Source organism: Ascaphus truei, chromosome 15 (genome assembly GCF_040206685.1).
Source record: "Ascaphus truei isolate aAscTru1 chromosome 15, aAscTru1.hap1, whole genome shotgun sequence".
Taxonomy (NCBI): Eukaryota; Metazoa; Chordata; class Amphibia; order Anura; family Ascaphidae; genus Ascaphus; species Ascaphus truei.
In genome coordinates this window covers 51,124,546-51,140,856 of record NC_134497.1, presented here as the reverse complement: position 1 = coordinate 51,140,856, position 16,311 = coordinate 51,124,546, and the positions used below count along the sequence as shown (strand labels likewise).

At 41.1% G+C, this 16,311-nt stretch overlaps 1 protein-coding gene across 2 annotated transcripts in view; it reads right to left on the bottom strand.

Moving 5' to 3' along the window:
• The window catches only part of MATN4 (matrilin 4), a 100,458-nt gene extending 84,696 nt beyond the window's left edge, over positions 1-15,762 (bottom strand). The window contains exon 1 of one of the 2 annotated variants that reach the window (XM_075572591.1): positions 15,708-15,762. The gene's annotated coding sequence lies outside the window, so the exon portion shown is untranslated. Of the gene's footprint in view, positions 1-15,616 lie in introns of both variants that reach the window. The other variant, XM_075572592.1, reaches the window with a different exon arrangement.
• Positions 15,763-16,311: the final 549 nt, after the last annotated feature.

The following is a 16,311-nucleotide window of genomic DNA, read 5'->3' as shown; positions in this document are numbered from 1 at the left end:
ACTCAAGTTTAACCCCTTCATTGCTTTAGTGGCTAGCCGCTAATGCAATGAAGCTGTTTTTATTTACATTTCAATAACAGTGTACTATAGCAGGGGGTCTTCAAAGCTGAATTGCATTAATTTCAGGTCCGGGGATCACCTGCTTCCCAAGTTACAGACCCCGTAGGGGTGCCGATATCCCCGCAATGTTTACATCTCCCGTGTCACCAGACCGGGACATTTAAACACACAGAAGATACCGGCACCCCATACCAGGGCCTGTAACTTGGTAAGCAGGGGGTCACCGGACCTGAAATTAATGCGGTTCTGCTCCGGAGACCCCCTGCTACAATACTCTGTTATTAAAATGTAGCTAAAAACAGTGCAATCGCCTGTAAGAGCTGTGCAGCGAGAGGCAGCTCTCTCTGTGCAGCTCTCTCTATGGAGCTCTTTCAGAATGACAGAAGATTGCACGGGGGAGAACTTTGAAAAAGGCTGAGATCATATCACTGCTGTCCCATACGATATTGGCATTTTCCTACGTCACGGTTTATGGCTTGCAGTATTGCTTTCTGATTCTTTCTGAATACTGTGATAACACAAATCACAAACCGTTCGATGGGGTCATGTCACATCGTTCGAGATGGCTGCAATTTTATCAATGCTACTAGAATAGGCCCATTGGTGTTGATTACTAGAGTAAGATAACGAGTTCATGGTAAGAGTGGATGATAAGCTCCATCCAGAGGTGACACAGAAGTACTGTGTCACAGGAGGTATAAAGGAGGAAGCAGAGAGTTCTTTGAGTCAGGTTCCACATGACAGAATGAACGGAGCCTCGGGGAGTCGAGGTAAGGGATATGTTCCCACAGTTATACAGTAGTATAAATCAGGCCCCTTTTGCTAAAAAGGCCAATTGCTAAAAAGGAAATAAAAAAAGGCATCCAAACAAGATAACCCATTGTTTATTACTCAATTTAGTCAACAGGCACAAGAAGTGAGACTAATCTTGGAGAAACATTGGAGCATCTTACGCCTTGATCTGATTTTGGGACAAGATCTACCCCAAAAACCAAAACTGGTCTTTAGAAAGGCTAAAACTATATCTGATTCCCTTTCGCCTAGCTTATTCTCACATGACTCGGACAAACAAAGTTCCTTTACTAAAGGCTCATATAGATGCGGCTCTTGCAAGATTTGTACTCTATTATCTCCAACTAAAACTTTTGAGAGTACATATACTAAGGCTGTGTTTAATATACGTAGCTTCATTAATTGTAAAACCACGTTCGTGATCTACCTTCTCACCTGTGGTTGTGGGAAACAGTATGTGGGCCGGACTATGAGGAATCTCAAGACACGCATTATGGAGTGTGAAGATTGAGATAATGTGTGTGGCTATCATCACCTCCATTTTGGCCTAACCGCCATTTTGAGTGTTTGCTTGTATGTATTGTATGCCAATTTATTTCATTCGTGAATGAACTGTGAATGTTTGATTCTGCAGAGTATCGCTTCTGGATGTAACCCACCCTTGTGTAATTCCTATGAGTCATGTAATACATTGAAATAGCATTTGTAAGAGGTTTTTCCTGCCTTAGATAATTCTGCTGACTTTAGGTTTTGTTATCTGACAGCTACAGTGCATACATGGCTGGACAGAGTAATTCTCTTATGTCACAAGGTTAAGAGGCCCACATTATGGTAAATTATCGATAAGAATATAGCATATGAAGCATATTTATGTATCAACCAATATGTATTTTTGTATGTCATCATATTATTATTTATCTCTAAGCCAGCCCCCTTAAAGGGGCGTATTACTCATTTTGAAATGTATAAAAATGTGATACCAATCAATATGTTGGCAGAGGCCTGAGTTCCTTGTTGGAATTCTTTTCTCTCAATTGTGCCTTGGTACAGATAAACTCATGTTGTTACTTTTTGAACCCTTGACTCATTGATTTTATTTCTACGCTTTGACAGGAGCATGTCAGGCTCATCAAGAAAAGAGACCTCAATCATCCGGTGCCATTACACTGTACCCACTGCCCCAGAGGGGATGGTAGATTACTTAAAGTATGTGGGATTGAGTCTGTTTCTTGTCACGAAAGAGGTGGTAATCGTATCAAAAGGCTAGACCAAAGGGAGGCCATTTGGATATTTACGTTAAAAACCCAGGTCCCGTTTGGACTCAATACAGACTGGGACTTTGGCCATTTTTTCTGATTTTACTTCCGTTTTATTTTGACCATTGACAAAATCCCTCTAACTAAATAAAGGAGTATTATCATATTCAAATGGAAATTCCCCTTTTTCTATCAAATATGTTCATTATTGTATGAATTAATTCTTTTCGCTTTGGTTCTTAAGATATATATTTTCTTTCCATTTAAAAAAAAAATTTTTTTGATCATTATATTTTCACTTCCTATGACATCTACATATACTTCTTGTTTGTTTAAATTACAAAGACATGTGGTAAAATTACAAAGAAATGTCTTAAAATCAAAGTACATCTGATTTAAAAGAAGCTATTGTGTCCTGTTTGCCTAATGCATATTTTGGATTAATATATATATTTTTTTCTTCCCCTTTGTATACCCCGGGTCTCTAATTTTCACATCGGTACATTTTAGGTCATTTATACTTAATTAAATGGATGAAGGTTCTTTGGTTGTTTTTTATGATTATCATGTTGCCGATGTGCTTTTTTGAGTTCTGGGGATATGAAGGAGAAAACTGTGTGTGTGATTCCTGTGCAAATGTGCTATTCTTTAATGATTTGTTTTTTTATTGATAATGTCTTTATTTGGGAGTTATTTTCTTCAAATCATTAGATTAATAGTACTTTTTAATTCTTTTAAATTTTTTTTTTCCTGTATAAAATTTGTTATTGTTCTCCTGTTTTGATAAAGTTTGTTGATAAATTTGTGTTTGCACTCGGTGAGGAAGCCATATTACTGACGTCACAGACGATTAGGTAACAAGATGTTCATGTCAGCTTTAATAAAGTTATACTTGTTGATGTGTTTAGTAAGCCAATCGGAGGGCTTCACCTTGAACTCCATATCCCTTTCATGGATGAAGGGGTTTGTTTGTCTTCAATAAAGTTTTTTGAATATGACGCGATCCACTTATCCAATAGGGATCCGTCTAATAGGAGACGTCAGCCGATTGGTTAGTCTGTCTGTGACGTCATTCAGTAGCGCGTTTGGCGCTACGGTACAAATATCGGCTCCCTAATAGAGTAAGGTACACCTTGAGAAAGGGCATAGAGCCGAAACGCGTTGGTGGACCATTGCTGTGGCTAGAGGGGACATTTAGTCCAATCTTCTTTTTTATGTATTAAACATTTTTGCTGTTGCAACCGTGAGCCTCCCCCTGGTCTTCTTGGCAGTGCACTGCCGTTTTTCTACCTGTTCCTGCTGCATCCTATGGTGGACTGCACGCCATTTATTAACCTGCTGTGGGAAACTCCTGGAACAAAAAGTGAGTCTTTTCTATGGGTTGCCATACCCTGTTATTCTCACTATATGGGACTTTGTTTGTACTAATTATTAGTGGCGCCAGTGGCATTAAGTACTAGTCCCCTAACCCTATTAGGGCAACTTTATTGTACATACACAGTACAGGAGTTATTCAATTGCAGACGTTATAATTACAAGGACTTGTTCTTCTGATGCACTGGCGTTCTATACATCCCTTTTTGTTGTGTTTCAAGTGTGGACAGTGCCCCATTAGTAAGGATCCCATAGTATGGGCATAGGAGAAAAGAGCATGTCCCAATAAAGGGAATGCAGACATGCCTCAGAGGGCAAAGAAAAGATGCCTCCAGCCCTTCAAGCGGATCTCCATCTACAGTATTCAGTATCCCTGAGGAAGTGTCAGTTCCATAACAGAGTGAAGGGTAACAGTAACGTTACACAGAACAGGCCAGGATGTCAGCAGTAAATGGGACACTAAAGATGTTGCCAAGAAGGTGGCTTGGTCCACATTATGGAGCTACTACAGTAACAAGTAAAGGCACCTCCCATGTGTGTTGAGAGGGCATGCAGGGAAGACCTGTATCAAGAGTGATAGTTGCACTTCATTTCATCCATACCGCTATGTCAATCTACATGTAACAGTGACTGGAATGTTCCCAAGCCTGGGAACATCAATCTTTATTAAAGTTGTACTATAAAAACTCCTGGTGCCCATCTTTTCCATCGCCCAGCCGACCACAGACAGCACCCTGAGACAAGGTAAATCAATGCGGATATCTAATACACCGATGTAAGCTCTCTAGAGCCAGGCAGAGAGGGTTACATAATATTAATTCAGTGCTGATATTAGCACTTGTAACCCCCCCCAGGCATTTAAATGGGATGATCCTGGTTTCACAAAAGTACCAGATTTGGGCCATATGTGATACGACCTTTCGTAATAAAAAATATATTTACAGAGAAAAAAAGAAGCTGTTTATATCTAGAGTAAATGCACGCCAGTGTGTTCTGTCTTTATACTGTACAACGTTATACAATTTTTACCTACAATAAGACAATAGCCCTATAACCACGCATCCTATCAGCTTCACAATGCAAAGCGGTCATCCGAGCTAAAACTTCCTACCAGCTTCACAATATAAAGCGGTCATCCGAGCTAAAACTTCATCAGGATGAAAAAAGAAGAAGGTTTCTAAGAACAGAGAATCTGGTTTTGTACTATTTCCACTGCAGCTGGACTATGCCCGCAACATAATGCAGAAGGCTGGAACCTCAGTGATATATCTTGCAGAAGGGATTGGAAATGACACCGAGATGTTTGGGTGGAACTTAGCGGCAGTGCACCCCTCTAAGGTGTCTGACACAAAGCATCTCATTATTTAATGTTAGTTATTCAACTCCTCAATACTATCTTACTGACACTGCCCACATCACAAACTGGCACACAGTGTATTATTGGAGCAAAGAACCCTAATACATGGATGTTAAGAAAGGCAAAATGAAAATTATGCTCCTAAAACTGCCTTTATACATCACTCTCGTGGAGACACATGTTCAAAATGAATCTGTTATATGTTTCAACGTATCCCAGATGAAAAATGGGGCAGACAACACACATCATATTTATCAAACCACAACATTTTATTATATCCTATGGGACATTTTTCATTGATAAACGCTGTTTTTTTTACTCTACTGTAGTTTTGCCACCAAGAGACTTTGATGTATAACCCTCTCTGTCAACGCAGGTATTGGTATCTACTGATTCAGAATCCCCCAGTGCCAAAGCACGTCCACATCCAGTGTCTAAATATCTATGGTTTAAACCAGTATATGATGGATTTAGTAACTGCAACTTGTTCCGTCTTCAAGGCCATCTATGTCCTATTCAAACAGACGGTCTAAAAAAATATAAAAAGGTAAACATGAACTCAAAAATGAAAGATACGTGCAGGTGCTGAAACTCAATGGTGAAATCCCATGGAAGTGAAGCGAAAAGAGAAGCCCTCCAAAGTAATGGTCAAGCGGTGAGAATTTATTCACCTAACATTTCGGTCCAACACGTCCCTTGAGAAAGGTCTGGACCAAAACATTGGATGAATAAATACCACTTTTTTGGAGGGCTACTCTTTTCGCTTCATTCCTACGGCTTTTCAAAGAGATTGCAATAATGTACTAAAACATTATTAATATGTAATATGGTTGTGTTCTTTGGAAACATGTCCTGCTCTCACAAAATGAACAAATGAGCTTATATTTTTAATGTGTCCTGGATCCTGATGATGCACCAAAGCATGCAGCATTCATCAGAAAGACATTTTTATCATGTGTGCAATACAAGCCTGTGTGGATCTTAAAGAGATTGAAAGCATGCTAAGAGCTCAAACAGAAGGAGCTCTTTCAGAGACTTTCAGCTAAACAAAGATATCCCTTGAATACCTGCATTCAAAAGGCCCCCAATACCAACATTCCATTTCTATCGAACAATCGTCCTTTTCTAACCAGTGTTATACCAGTGGCTATTTTTAAAACATCCAATAAAATCCAACTGTTCACTAAATTCCATTCACTGTTTATGAGAAAATATTTATAGTTCTGTACAGATCAAAGAAACCTGAACAAATAAATGAAGTATTTGGTAGCCTTTTTGTCTTTACTTCAGATAATCTATTTAGATTTTGCATTTATTTAATAGAACAAAGACAAGTTTGATTCAATAAAAGGTCAGATTCTTTTCAGACTTAAAGACTGTATAATAATCCATTGAATTAGCATTAAAGATAAAATATCATTAAGTCAATTATGATATGTCCGAATATTCTACGGTGTTATTTATGAAGCTCAAAAGCTGCTAATTTTAGGATGTGATGTATTATTGTAAAATGCAAATAGAAGTATTTTTTGGTGTATTCCTCTATTTTCTGCCTGAATTTGTATCAAATGTAAAAAATTATTTCCTACGTGTGATTCAAATTGTTACCCAGAAAAGTTTGCACCACTTCAGGGTTGTCAGATCATTTTAAATTAAATATAAGATAAAAAATGTGCACACAAATACGCATCATTTAATATATCTCATTATAAACTGAGTTTCATGTAACTCCAGCCTAACCCTGCCGACTGGCACGCACAAAATCACAAGATTTAGTACGTTTAGCCGAAACAGCGGCCTGAGAAGTTTATGCACCCGGACCGGTAAAAGGGAAAATAAATGGTGATTGGTGTGATCGTATTCAGGAGCTCAGGAACTATTTTTGAGTGGGGGACCTGTACATACAACATTGGTAACATTCATACATTACCATAATATCTACATTTATACGCTCATGGGGGCTGTAGCACCCCAGCACCCCTCGTTTCAGCACCCCTCATCACATATATGCATTGCAAAATCCCTTCCTTACATTACTAAGATGTAACCAACCTCACACTGAGACCAAAAAGGTTGAAATAGCTGTCTGTAAGTAGGGTCACTGACTCTGCACTTCCTTAACCCAGATTGTGCTGGAAAAGTTGTGTAATATGGCAGGCATACGCTTATAGGGGTCCATGTTGAAATCGACAAGAAGTAAAAAGGTGATAATACGTGTTAATTTGCATGTCACTACCCAGAATCCCTGGCTGCAGTGGAAGCATTGTATGCCAAGAGATAATGGAGAAAGGCGGGGTTGCAGCCCTGTCTGAGACGTGTGAATGTGCTCACAAGCGATATTTTTATTGCCCTTACACGCCATGAATTACAAGCTCACGGGGAAAATAGGCACTATGGTCCCCTATTCAAGATGCTGTGAAGCCGTTTTCCTCTTACTTGGGAAGATTTCACCTCTGTTCATTAGAACCAGAAGGAGTTCTTCCACAGTACGGTGAAATGACTTCCCAGCAAATTAAATAGGGGCCGATGGGTCTTGAGAATTGTGTACATAAGGGGACGACGACGACAAACAGAGAGGTTTGATAAAGCAATTTATTGGATGGTTATCTTTAGATGTTCCCTTACTTACCATAGAGAATGCAGTGCAGCATACATGAAGGTCCATATTATGGGAAGCAGAGTACCAGAGAAGGAAGAGGATGAGTAGAATGAGGTTTCAGCAAAAATGGGAATCAATGCTAGGATTTTAATGAGCAGGGAATCGGGTGTAAGCAAACAGAACTCCCGGACCGGAACCAATACTCCCCCGCACGACATATACACACTTTAGCTGCTAATTGTTATCAATGCAAAGAATAAATTTGCCTTGATACATACAACACTTGGATTTGACAAGTATGTCTGACAATGTGTTTTTCAGAAGCTTAAGTTTTCAGGAAAAGTACTGAAGCGGTTCAAAAGGTGAACATTTAATGGTTCACTTATTTTTTATTGGGCCTCTTCTATTTCTTAGCTGCCACAAGTCTTGTCCAGCTAGGAAAATTGCTGCAATGGTATGAATGGTGGGTAACCATGTTGGTCCTTTCATCCATGTAGGAAAGTAACAAATGAGGGAGATGGAATAGGTAGAACTAGTATGATACTGAATCTTTTATTGAAACAGATAGTTGATAAGTTACAAACTTTCAAACTTTATAGGTTTCCATGGTTCTTCATCAGGTATACAGGGTTCTTCACGGGGCCGCCAGGAGGGGACAGCCGGGACAGGTGTCCAAGGCCCGGTGCCTGTGAGGGGCCCGGTCGGCAGGCGCTGCAAGTTGGGCCCATCCTCTGGCCAGGCCCGGCTGCTGGTCCTCTTGCGGCCGGGCCCTGACTCTCCCCAGCTGCAGGCCTCCTCACTCTGTCCCACGCCGGGCCCTCTGACGTCAGCGCATGAGAGGGAAGCCCAGTGCGCACCGGAAGCTGAGGCCCAGCTTACTGCTGGAGCGTTGACATCAGAGAGGCCCATCGTGCGCCAGCGTTGGAAGCTCGGCGTGGGACAGAGTAAGGAAGAGGCCTGCAACGAGGGAGAGTCGGGGCCCCAGCTGCGAGAGAACAACCCACAGGGCCTGGCCAGTGGTCAGGCCCACTTGCAGCGCTGGCCGCCGGGCCCCACAGAGTCACTGGGCCCGGCCATTCACAAGGTGAGTCTGTTTTTTTTATATGTATTGGGGGGTGTAATTTTTTTTATATGTATTGGTGCTTTTTTATATGTATTTGTTTTTTTTTAGGATGTACTGTATTGTTTTTTTATATTTATTGTTTTTTTTCATATGTATTATTATTATTTTTTTTTTTTATATATATACATATGTATTGGGGGTCTTTTTTATATGTATTGGGGGGTTATATGTAATGTTTTTTGTATGTTTTTGGGGGGTTTGTTATATCACTAACATTCTCAAGATATCAACTCCTGAAAAAGAAATTCTTTGTTCCTGTTCCAACTAATGTTTGGAGAAATGCCTAATTATAAAAATGTGAGTGCGATACTTACCCTGAATGATTGATTTAAATATTTAAGACATACTACTATATGTTTTCTTTCTTTTCCTTTATCAAAAATTTGCGCCTACAGTAGGTCAATCTGTTCGAACTAAAGAAATGTGTTTTTTTTTTAATGCGCTATTTGTTCTAATATATATATACACATTTAAGCGAATAACGCACTCCCCTAACACACATACTTGCCCAGGTGCTGATGTGGTACAGTCAGGTATCGCAAGAACTCAGCACTCTAAGGACTTTTAAATGTGATAGACGTATTCTTTGTTCACACAGGAAATATTGTCAGGACCTACTATATACAGTATTATATAGTAGCATGTTTATTTTAAAGGTTGTATTTGTGTGTATGTATATATATGTGTGTATTTGTGTGTATGTATATATATATATATATATATATATATATATATATATATATATATATATATATATATATATATATACATATATATACATACAAACATACATACCAGTATATCAGTACCGTGTTAGCCGAGCTTCAATAATCAAAAAATAAATAGATGATACCGTTCTGTGGCTAACGAAATGCTTTTATTTGTGCGAGCTTTCGAGATACACTGATCTCTTCTTCCGGCGATGTTACAATCGCCGGAAGAAGAGATCAGTGTATCTCGATAGCTCGCACAAATAAAAGCATTTCGTTAGCCACAGAACGGTATCATCTATTTATTTTTTGATTTTATATATATATATATATATATATATATATATATATATATATATATATATATATATATATAAATAAAGAAATTTATAGACAGCGCCCGTGATAGCATACACCCAAATCGCTGCCACTCTGAATCTGATTGACAAAATGCCACACCCTGCACAGATGCCTATATACAAACTATATATAGTTTATAAAAAATGTGGTAAGAACCAGGATGGTGGAGATATAAATAACACGTTAAATAAAAATAGTGAAAACAATGTGCAAATGAAAAAAATGACAAAAAAATGTAACCATGAAAATAATCAAAATATTAAAAAATGGGATCATAAAAAATATAAAATGTTCAAAAAATATTAACAATCAAAATATAAAAATAAAATGTCCTGTAACTATGTAAAATACCTTGAAGGAAAAATGTGCACTATGCAATTGTCTATGTTCATGGTAAATTAAACCTTTATTGTTTGATTTTATATATGGATCGGGCGCTTTTTCTTTCTCTTTTTTTCTAATACAGGCATACCCCGCTTTAAGGACACTCACTTTAAGTACACTCGCGAGTAAGTACACATCGCCCAATAGTCAAACGGCAGCTCACGCATGCGCCAGTCAGCACGTCCTGAACAGAAAAGTTGAACTCCCTACCTGTACCGAAGCTGTGCGCATGCAGGGAGACTATAGAGCCTGTTACAAATGCGTTATTTACATCACTTATGCACGTATATGATGATTGCAGTACAGTACATGCATCGTAAGTGGGAAAAGGGGAGTGTTTCACTTTAAGTACATTTTCACTTTACATACATGCTCCGGTCCCATTGCGTACATTAATGCGGGGTATGCCTGTATACTGCTGCGGCCGAGTTTATTCGAGCATTTGCCCGTTCTCGGCCGCAGCAGTAACCTGGCGCGCGCCCGGCACCCTCCGGCACAGCTCCATAGCAGCGGAAGAGCGCCCTCCGATTGGGGCGCTCTCCCTCCCGCTGCCGGGTCCGCCGGGTCCGCCGGGTCCCCCGGAACCCCCTGCCGCCGTCCCCCACATCGCGGGACACCAGGGCTCCCTCGGGGAGCCCTGGACGCGCGTGCAGGGGGCGCAGGCACCTGATGACGCGTGACCGCGCATCGGTGATGCGCGGCACGCTGAGGGAGTGCGGCTAGCACGCCGGGGCATCCCCCGGCTTGCGGTGCTAGCCGTGCTGCAATAAAGTGTGTCGGTAGTGTATATATATATATATATATATATATAGAGAGAGAGTGGAGTGAGAGAGTGGAGGGGGGGGAAGATAGTTAAGGAGGAGGGGGAAGATAAAGAGGAACGGGGGAAGAGAGTGAGGTAGAAAGAAGCCAGAAAAAAAAAAAAAAGTCGAACCCATCATTATTGACAGGCTTTTATTCTAGTATTAATATAATATTATAAAGGCTTATGGAACATATACATATATATATGCACACACACTTTTATAATGATTTATTTTATACTTTATATTATGCTACTACATAAAGCAGTAGTGACTGTGATAACAGAGGCCCATATTCACTAAAGGGTGCTAAGCATTAGCATGACAACTCCCATTCAAATGAATGAAGGATGTTCTAAAGTTTATCACCTTTTAGTGAATATGGGCCATAGATACACGTACTTAAAAATAACTGACTGCACATTACACACTGGTCCATATTATTTTAAGGGTTCTAGGCTTTAAGTACCATTCAAATGACTGGGCGTTAATGGACATTTATCGGTAAGCTGCAATAGCAATGATCGTAGTGCCATCGCACAGAAAGCCTGATCAACTTCAATGGGGAATTCTGTGCGTGAGTTCATCAGTGACATCATAAGCACTTAGGGCTGGGACCCGCTGCGCCCGGTGGCGCGGGCGGCCGCGTGAGCACTACTCGCCATTGCCTTGTAGCCTCACGATCCGGTCCCCGTCCCTCCTCACTGCCAACTGACTACGTACTGTGACGCGTCAGCCAGCAGGGGATACCAGAGCATTGTGTTCCCGTGCGGCGATGCGTCACATGGTACGCCAGTCAGCCAATGGGGAGGAGGGGAGGGAAGGCGCTAGATGGGAGGCGCCTTGGGCGGGGAGCAGGGAAGGAGCTGCAGGTTAAAGTTTGTGTGTGTGTGTATATGTATGTATGTGTGTGTGTGTATGTGTATATGTATATGTGTGTGTGTGTGTGTGTGTGTATGTATATGTGTGGGGGGGTGGACGGCACCACGATCAGATCCCGTCCCCCTCCCTCCCACTCCCCTCCCTCCCACTCCCGCCCCCCTCCCTCCCGCTCCGGCACCCGTCTCCCTGCTCCCTACAGACCGCATATCGCGGTCTGTGTCTGCCAGCGCCCCGCCTGTCTGCAGTGCGGGCGCGCTGGCTGAGGGAACGGGGCCTTAGCCTTAGCCGTGAGGAAGATAGGGAGAGTCAGATAGCTATAAAGTTTAGGCAGGAAGCAGGCGAGGAAAGCAAGTCCTGTTTCGGTGGACATGTGAAGAGAAGAATGCTGGAGGAGAGAGAGAGGTGAAAAGAATTGATCACATCATAAAGGGAAAGTGAGGGAAGGAGTGGCGAGTGAAGGAGAAATAGAGAAGAGGAGAAGGAGAGAGAGAGGAGATGGGGAAGATAGAGAAAAGAGTGGGGAGAAAATGAGGAAGGGAGGAGACAAAAGGGGGAGGGAGAAGGTGGAGGAGAGTGAGAGAAGGAGGGGGGAGAGAGTGGAGTGAGAGAGTGGAGGGGGGGGGGAGGAAGATAGTTAAGGATTAGGGGGAAGAGAAAGAGGAACAGGGGAAGAGAGGGAGGTAGAAAGAAGCCAAAAAAAAAGGCGAACCCATCACTATTGACAGGCTTTTATTCTAGTTTTAATATAATATTATAAAGGCTTATGGAACAGATCCGGACTGGTAATATCGTTTCAGGGCATTTATATAAAAACGGCTACTAAAGCATCAAGTGCTTTTTGCATTTTCCGCGCACTCCGTGCTCCCATACTCCGTGCTCCCACGTACAGTACTGGCTTTGTGATGACATACAGTGAATCCAAATACAGAAACATTTTTTTCTGCTTTAAAAATAAAGAGCCCAAAGTCATCAGTGAAGCAGCACGGACACGGCAGCAGGTGCTGACTCCAACGCCTACTAATATCAACTCAACCCCTCGTAGATAAATCACTGCTGGGGCCGTGGCGAACTGGGAGACAGCTGGGGAAGATATATTAAAGTGTCAGCCCTGCTAAGTGGCACCCTTCATTCATACTTTCCTTATGTAATGGGGTGGAAGGTGTCTTGTAGCAGGACTGCGCTTAGTAGATATGACCCTTTTGGGGTAATTCTGTGTCTGCCAAAGTAGACGTTTTTTTTGTAACTTAAATTTGATTGAGTTTCACAGAAAAGCATAATACACATTTCTTCCATTGTTACAGCTCAACACTCAAATAAAATCAAAATAAAATGATATCGAAGACGTATGAAACAAAAAGAAAGAAAGAGGGGGTTGCAAGGGGGGGGGGGGGGGAGTATATCCTTCCCTCGTACTACATATCTCTGGTGCTTGATTGTACATTGAGTACTCATTCCCCGCGCGGTCCGACTGACGTTTAACTACCCACCCCAGTGATAAAGTAATAGATATTAATGGGCCCAAACCACCTTGGAATAAGGAATATGTCTGTGTTTGTTCTAAACATAATGCTCTTTCCTAGTTGTACATTATTCAAATTAAAAACAACATGCCGTCTGGTGAGCATGTACCACACATTCCCAGAAAACACTTTCATAACTTGTATATGGAAAAAACAAGGAATCAATTGTATATTTTAATATGGACTCATTTGGGACTTGGAAACTACCTAACATAAAGCACAGCAGCATTGTGTAAAAATGATAAAGGTATTATTTAGAATATACTGTCTAGTGCTACTAGCAACAGCACATTGTAAACGCCCGCTGTCAAATTTAGATACCAAACCCATATATTCTATATCAGGGGTGGGGCAACTCCAGTCCTCAAGGGTCACCAATAGGTCAGGTTTTCAGGATATCCCTGCTTCAGCCCAGGTGGCTCAACCAGTGGCTCAGTAGAAGACTGAGCCACTGATTGAGCCAACTAGGCTGAAGCTGAGATATCCTAAATAACTGACCTGTTGGTGGCCCTTGAGGACTGGAGTTTGCCAATGACTGAGCCACCTGTGCTTAAGCAGGGATATCCCCAATACCTGGCCTGTTGGTGGCCCTTGAAGATTGTAGTTGGCCACTCCTGGCCTACAGAACCACCTACGAAAACCATTATACTGATTGTCACGTCATTTCCTTGTGTGCATCTTGTTTAAGGTACAATATTATCCAAATACCTGAGTATGCAAGCTGACCTGAGCTCTGATAATACAGATGTAGCCAGTGGCACTGTCCCCAGGGATAATAACCCAGTTTATATCAGTGCCACTAGCACATGAAAGAGTTTCTATATGATTCAGTGGCAGTGTTGGTGGAGTATATTGTAATTTAACCTATGTTATCACACAACAAAGCTGGCTTCATCGGTAGCAACTGAACCCAAAGGAAAAACACTGATTGAAGGGAAATTTTGTAGCAAGACATAAATTAAAGAGGCAAAAGAAAACTTTACAACCCTCGCAGTTAAACAGTGCATTGTAAGCGGATATGCCAGACGGATCTTGAATATGATATATATTCAAGCAAGTTACTAAGAAACAGCAAGTAAATCTTTTTTTAGATGGTAACCTCTTTGGGACAGCAATTCCTTCTATGGGTAATTATCTATTTGTATTATTACATTAGAATATATGTATGTGTATAGAATATATAGAATATAAATAATTTTAATTATACTACAATACTCATACAAGTAACTATTTATATCATAATATATTATTCTATTTCCTTTAGGAAGCAGAAACGTTGAGCTAGTAAAGACACATTTATTGTACAATTTGGTGTGTGCTTTTTGACTCTTCAGAATATATAACATTTTAATTACACTACAATAAAATACAGCTGTTACCTTTAAAAGTAAGTAACTATATTATAATATTATTCTATTATTTCCTATTGTATTATTTTTCAGGATATTACAAGTGTGCTTATACTAGTTCTGCATGTATAGGTAGCGTTTATATAAAACATTATACATACTGTACAATCTATAAGCGTGTTTAAGTAGACAATTAGAATGCAAATACAGCATACCTTTTTGACCTGCAGATAGAGGACAGTGCTGTAGAAAGATCAGCCATTGAAAATAGATGCCAAAAGTTATAAGCTTCTTTCTAATGCTATAAAAACAGCTAACTAGCAAATTCTGCTCGACAAGAACAAAATGATCAAAGGCTCTTAATGAAGTGGTGTTTGCAAAGCATGCACAGCCCGTGTTAATGTTTCCTGTGCTCACTCTTATTTATCCTGTGCAGTCACTAGTCACATTTTACCCCCGAGCTTCATGTATCCTGCTGGGGCAGACGGCGCAAGGTGCACTCCATCACTTTCTGCCCGTTAACCCCTTCCTGTCCAGATTGACCAGTCGATGCACTTCATAAGCAATGTGTGGCTAGCCCAGAGGTTGACAACTCCAGTGCTCAAGGGCCACCAACTGGTCAGGTTTTAAGGATAGCCCTGCTTCAGCACAGGTGGCTCAATCTTACAACTGACGCTCTGATTTAGCCACCTGTGCTGAAGCAGCGATATCCTTAAAACCTGACCTGTTGGGGGGGCTTGAGGACTGAAGTTTCCCACACCTGAGCTAACCCCTTTGGCATGCGATTGCAGAAATAATATAAAACCGTAGCCAGTATAAGATGGTACCAAGAGGAGACAGCACCACTGCTTTTTGTTTACAAGAATTGTATTTACAGGAATGACTTGAAACTGGTCATCACCCTTATAACATAAACCCAGCGTATAATCTAAGCCTTTTTCAAATTGCTCGCTAAAAAGGTTTGTAGCCTTTCTAATATGGTTAAGATCTCTTCTAATAAGGCAAAGTAGCAATGACCAATGGATGTATAAAAAAGAGAAAACTCACATTTTTTCCTCCCAGCCCTTAAGATAAATCAGAATCCCAACAACAGAGGCAGATCAGCGGAGGTTTGAAAAAGTAAAGAGTAGTGCCTTACTTTAACGTCCTGTGCTCCTTCTCTTTTGTATCGTTGGTTTTGAAGAGCAGCGTGTGCTCTGCAGGTTTTTAATTCTGGGAGGTAAAAAGCCACTCCCATTTTGAAATTGGAACTACTGTGGGCAGCCGAAAAAAAACCCACACAGGGTAGCCCTCAAGCATTCAGACACAGGCTGTCTCAACATGAAGCCCTCTGACTTAGCATGTTCTCAGCCACTCCGAGGAAGGTTCCACTGGCGCCCAAAACGTTGTTTTACATATTTGTATTTTTTTAAATGGTTACCTATGATTATATAGACGTGGGTGCTACATGCTGTACCTGGAATAAGCCTTAAATTGAAGCTAGAAGCAAAATTCGCATCCACGTCAGTTTGTGCCAGCGCTATACACACGTAGCAGAGGTTCACGCCACTGAAACCTGATGGTTTTAATTCATGCAGAGAGGAAGAGGAAAACGGCCCCAGTTATATGTGCGCATTTTTAAACCTCTCGTTATAATGTTGTGCTAACCCAGGTGTGTGCAAACTGGGGGTGCGAGGTGGGGTTTTTTTGGGGGGTTGTGGGGCGGCGATTACGGAGGCCCTGCCCTCTTCCCCAAAGCATTT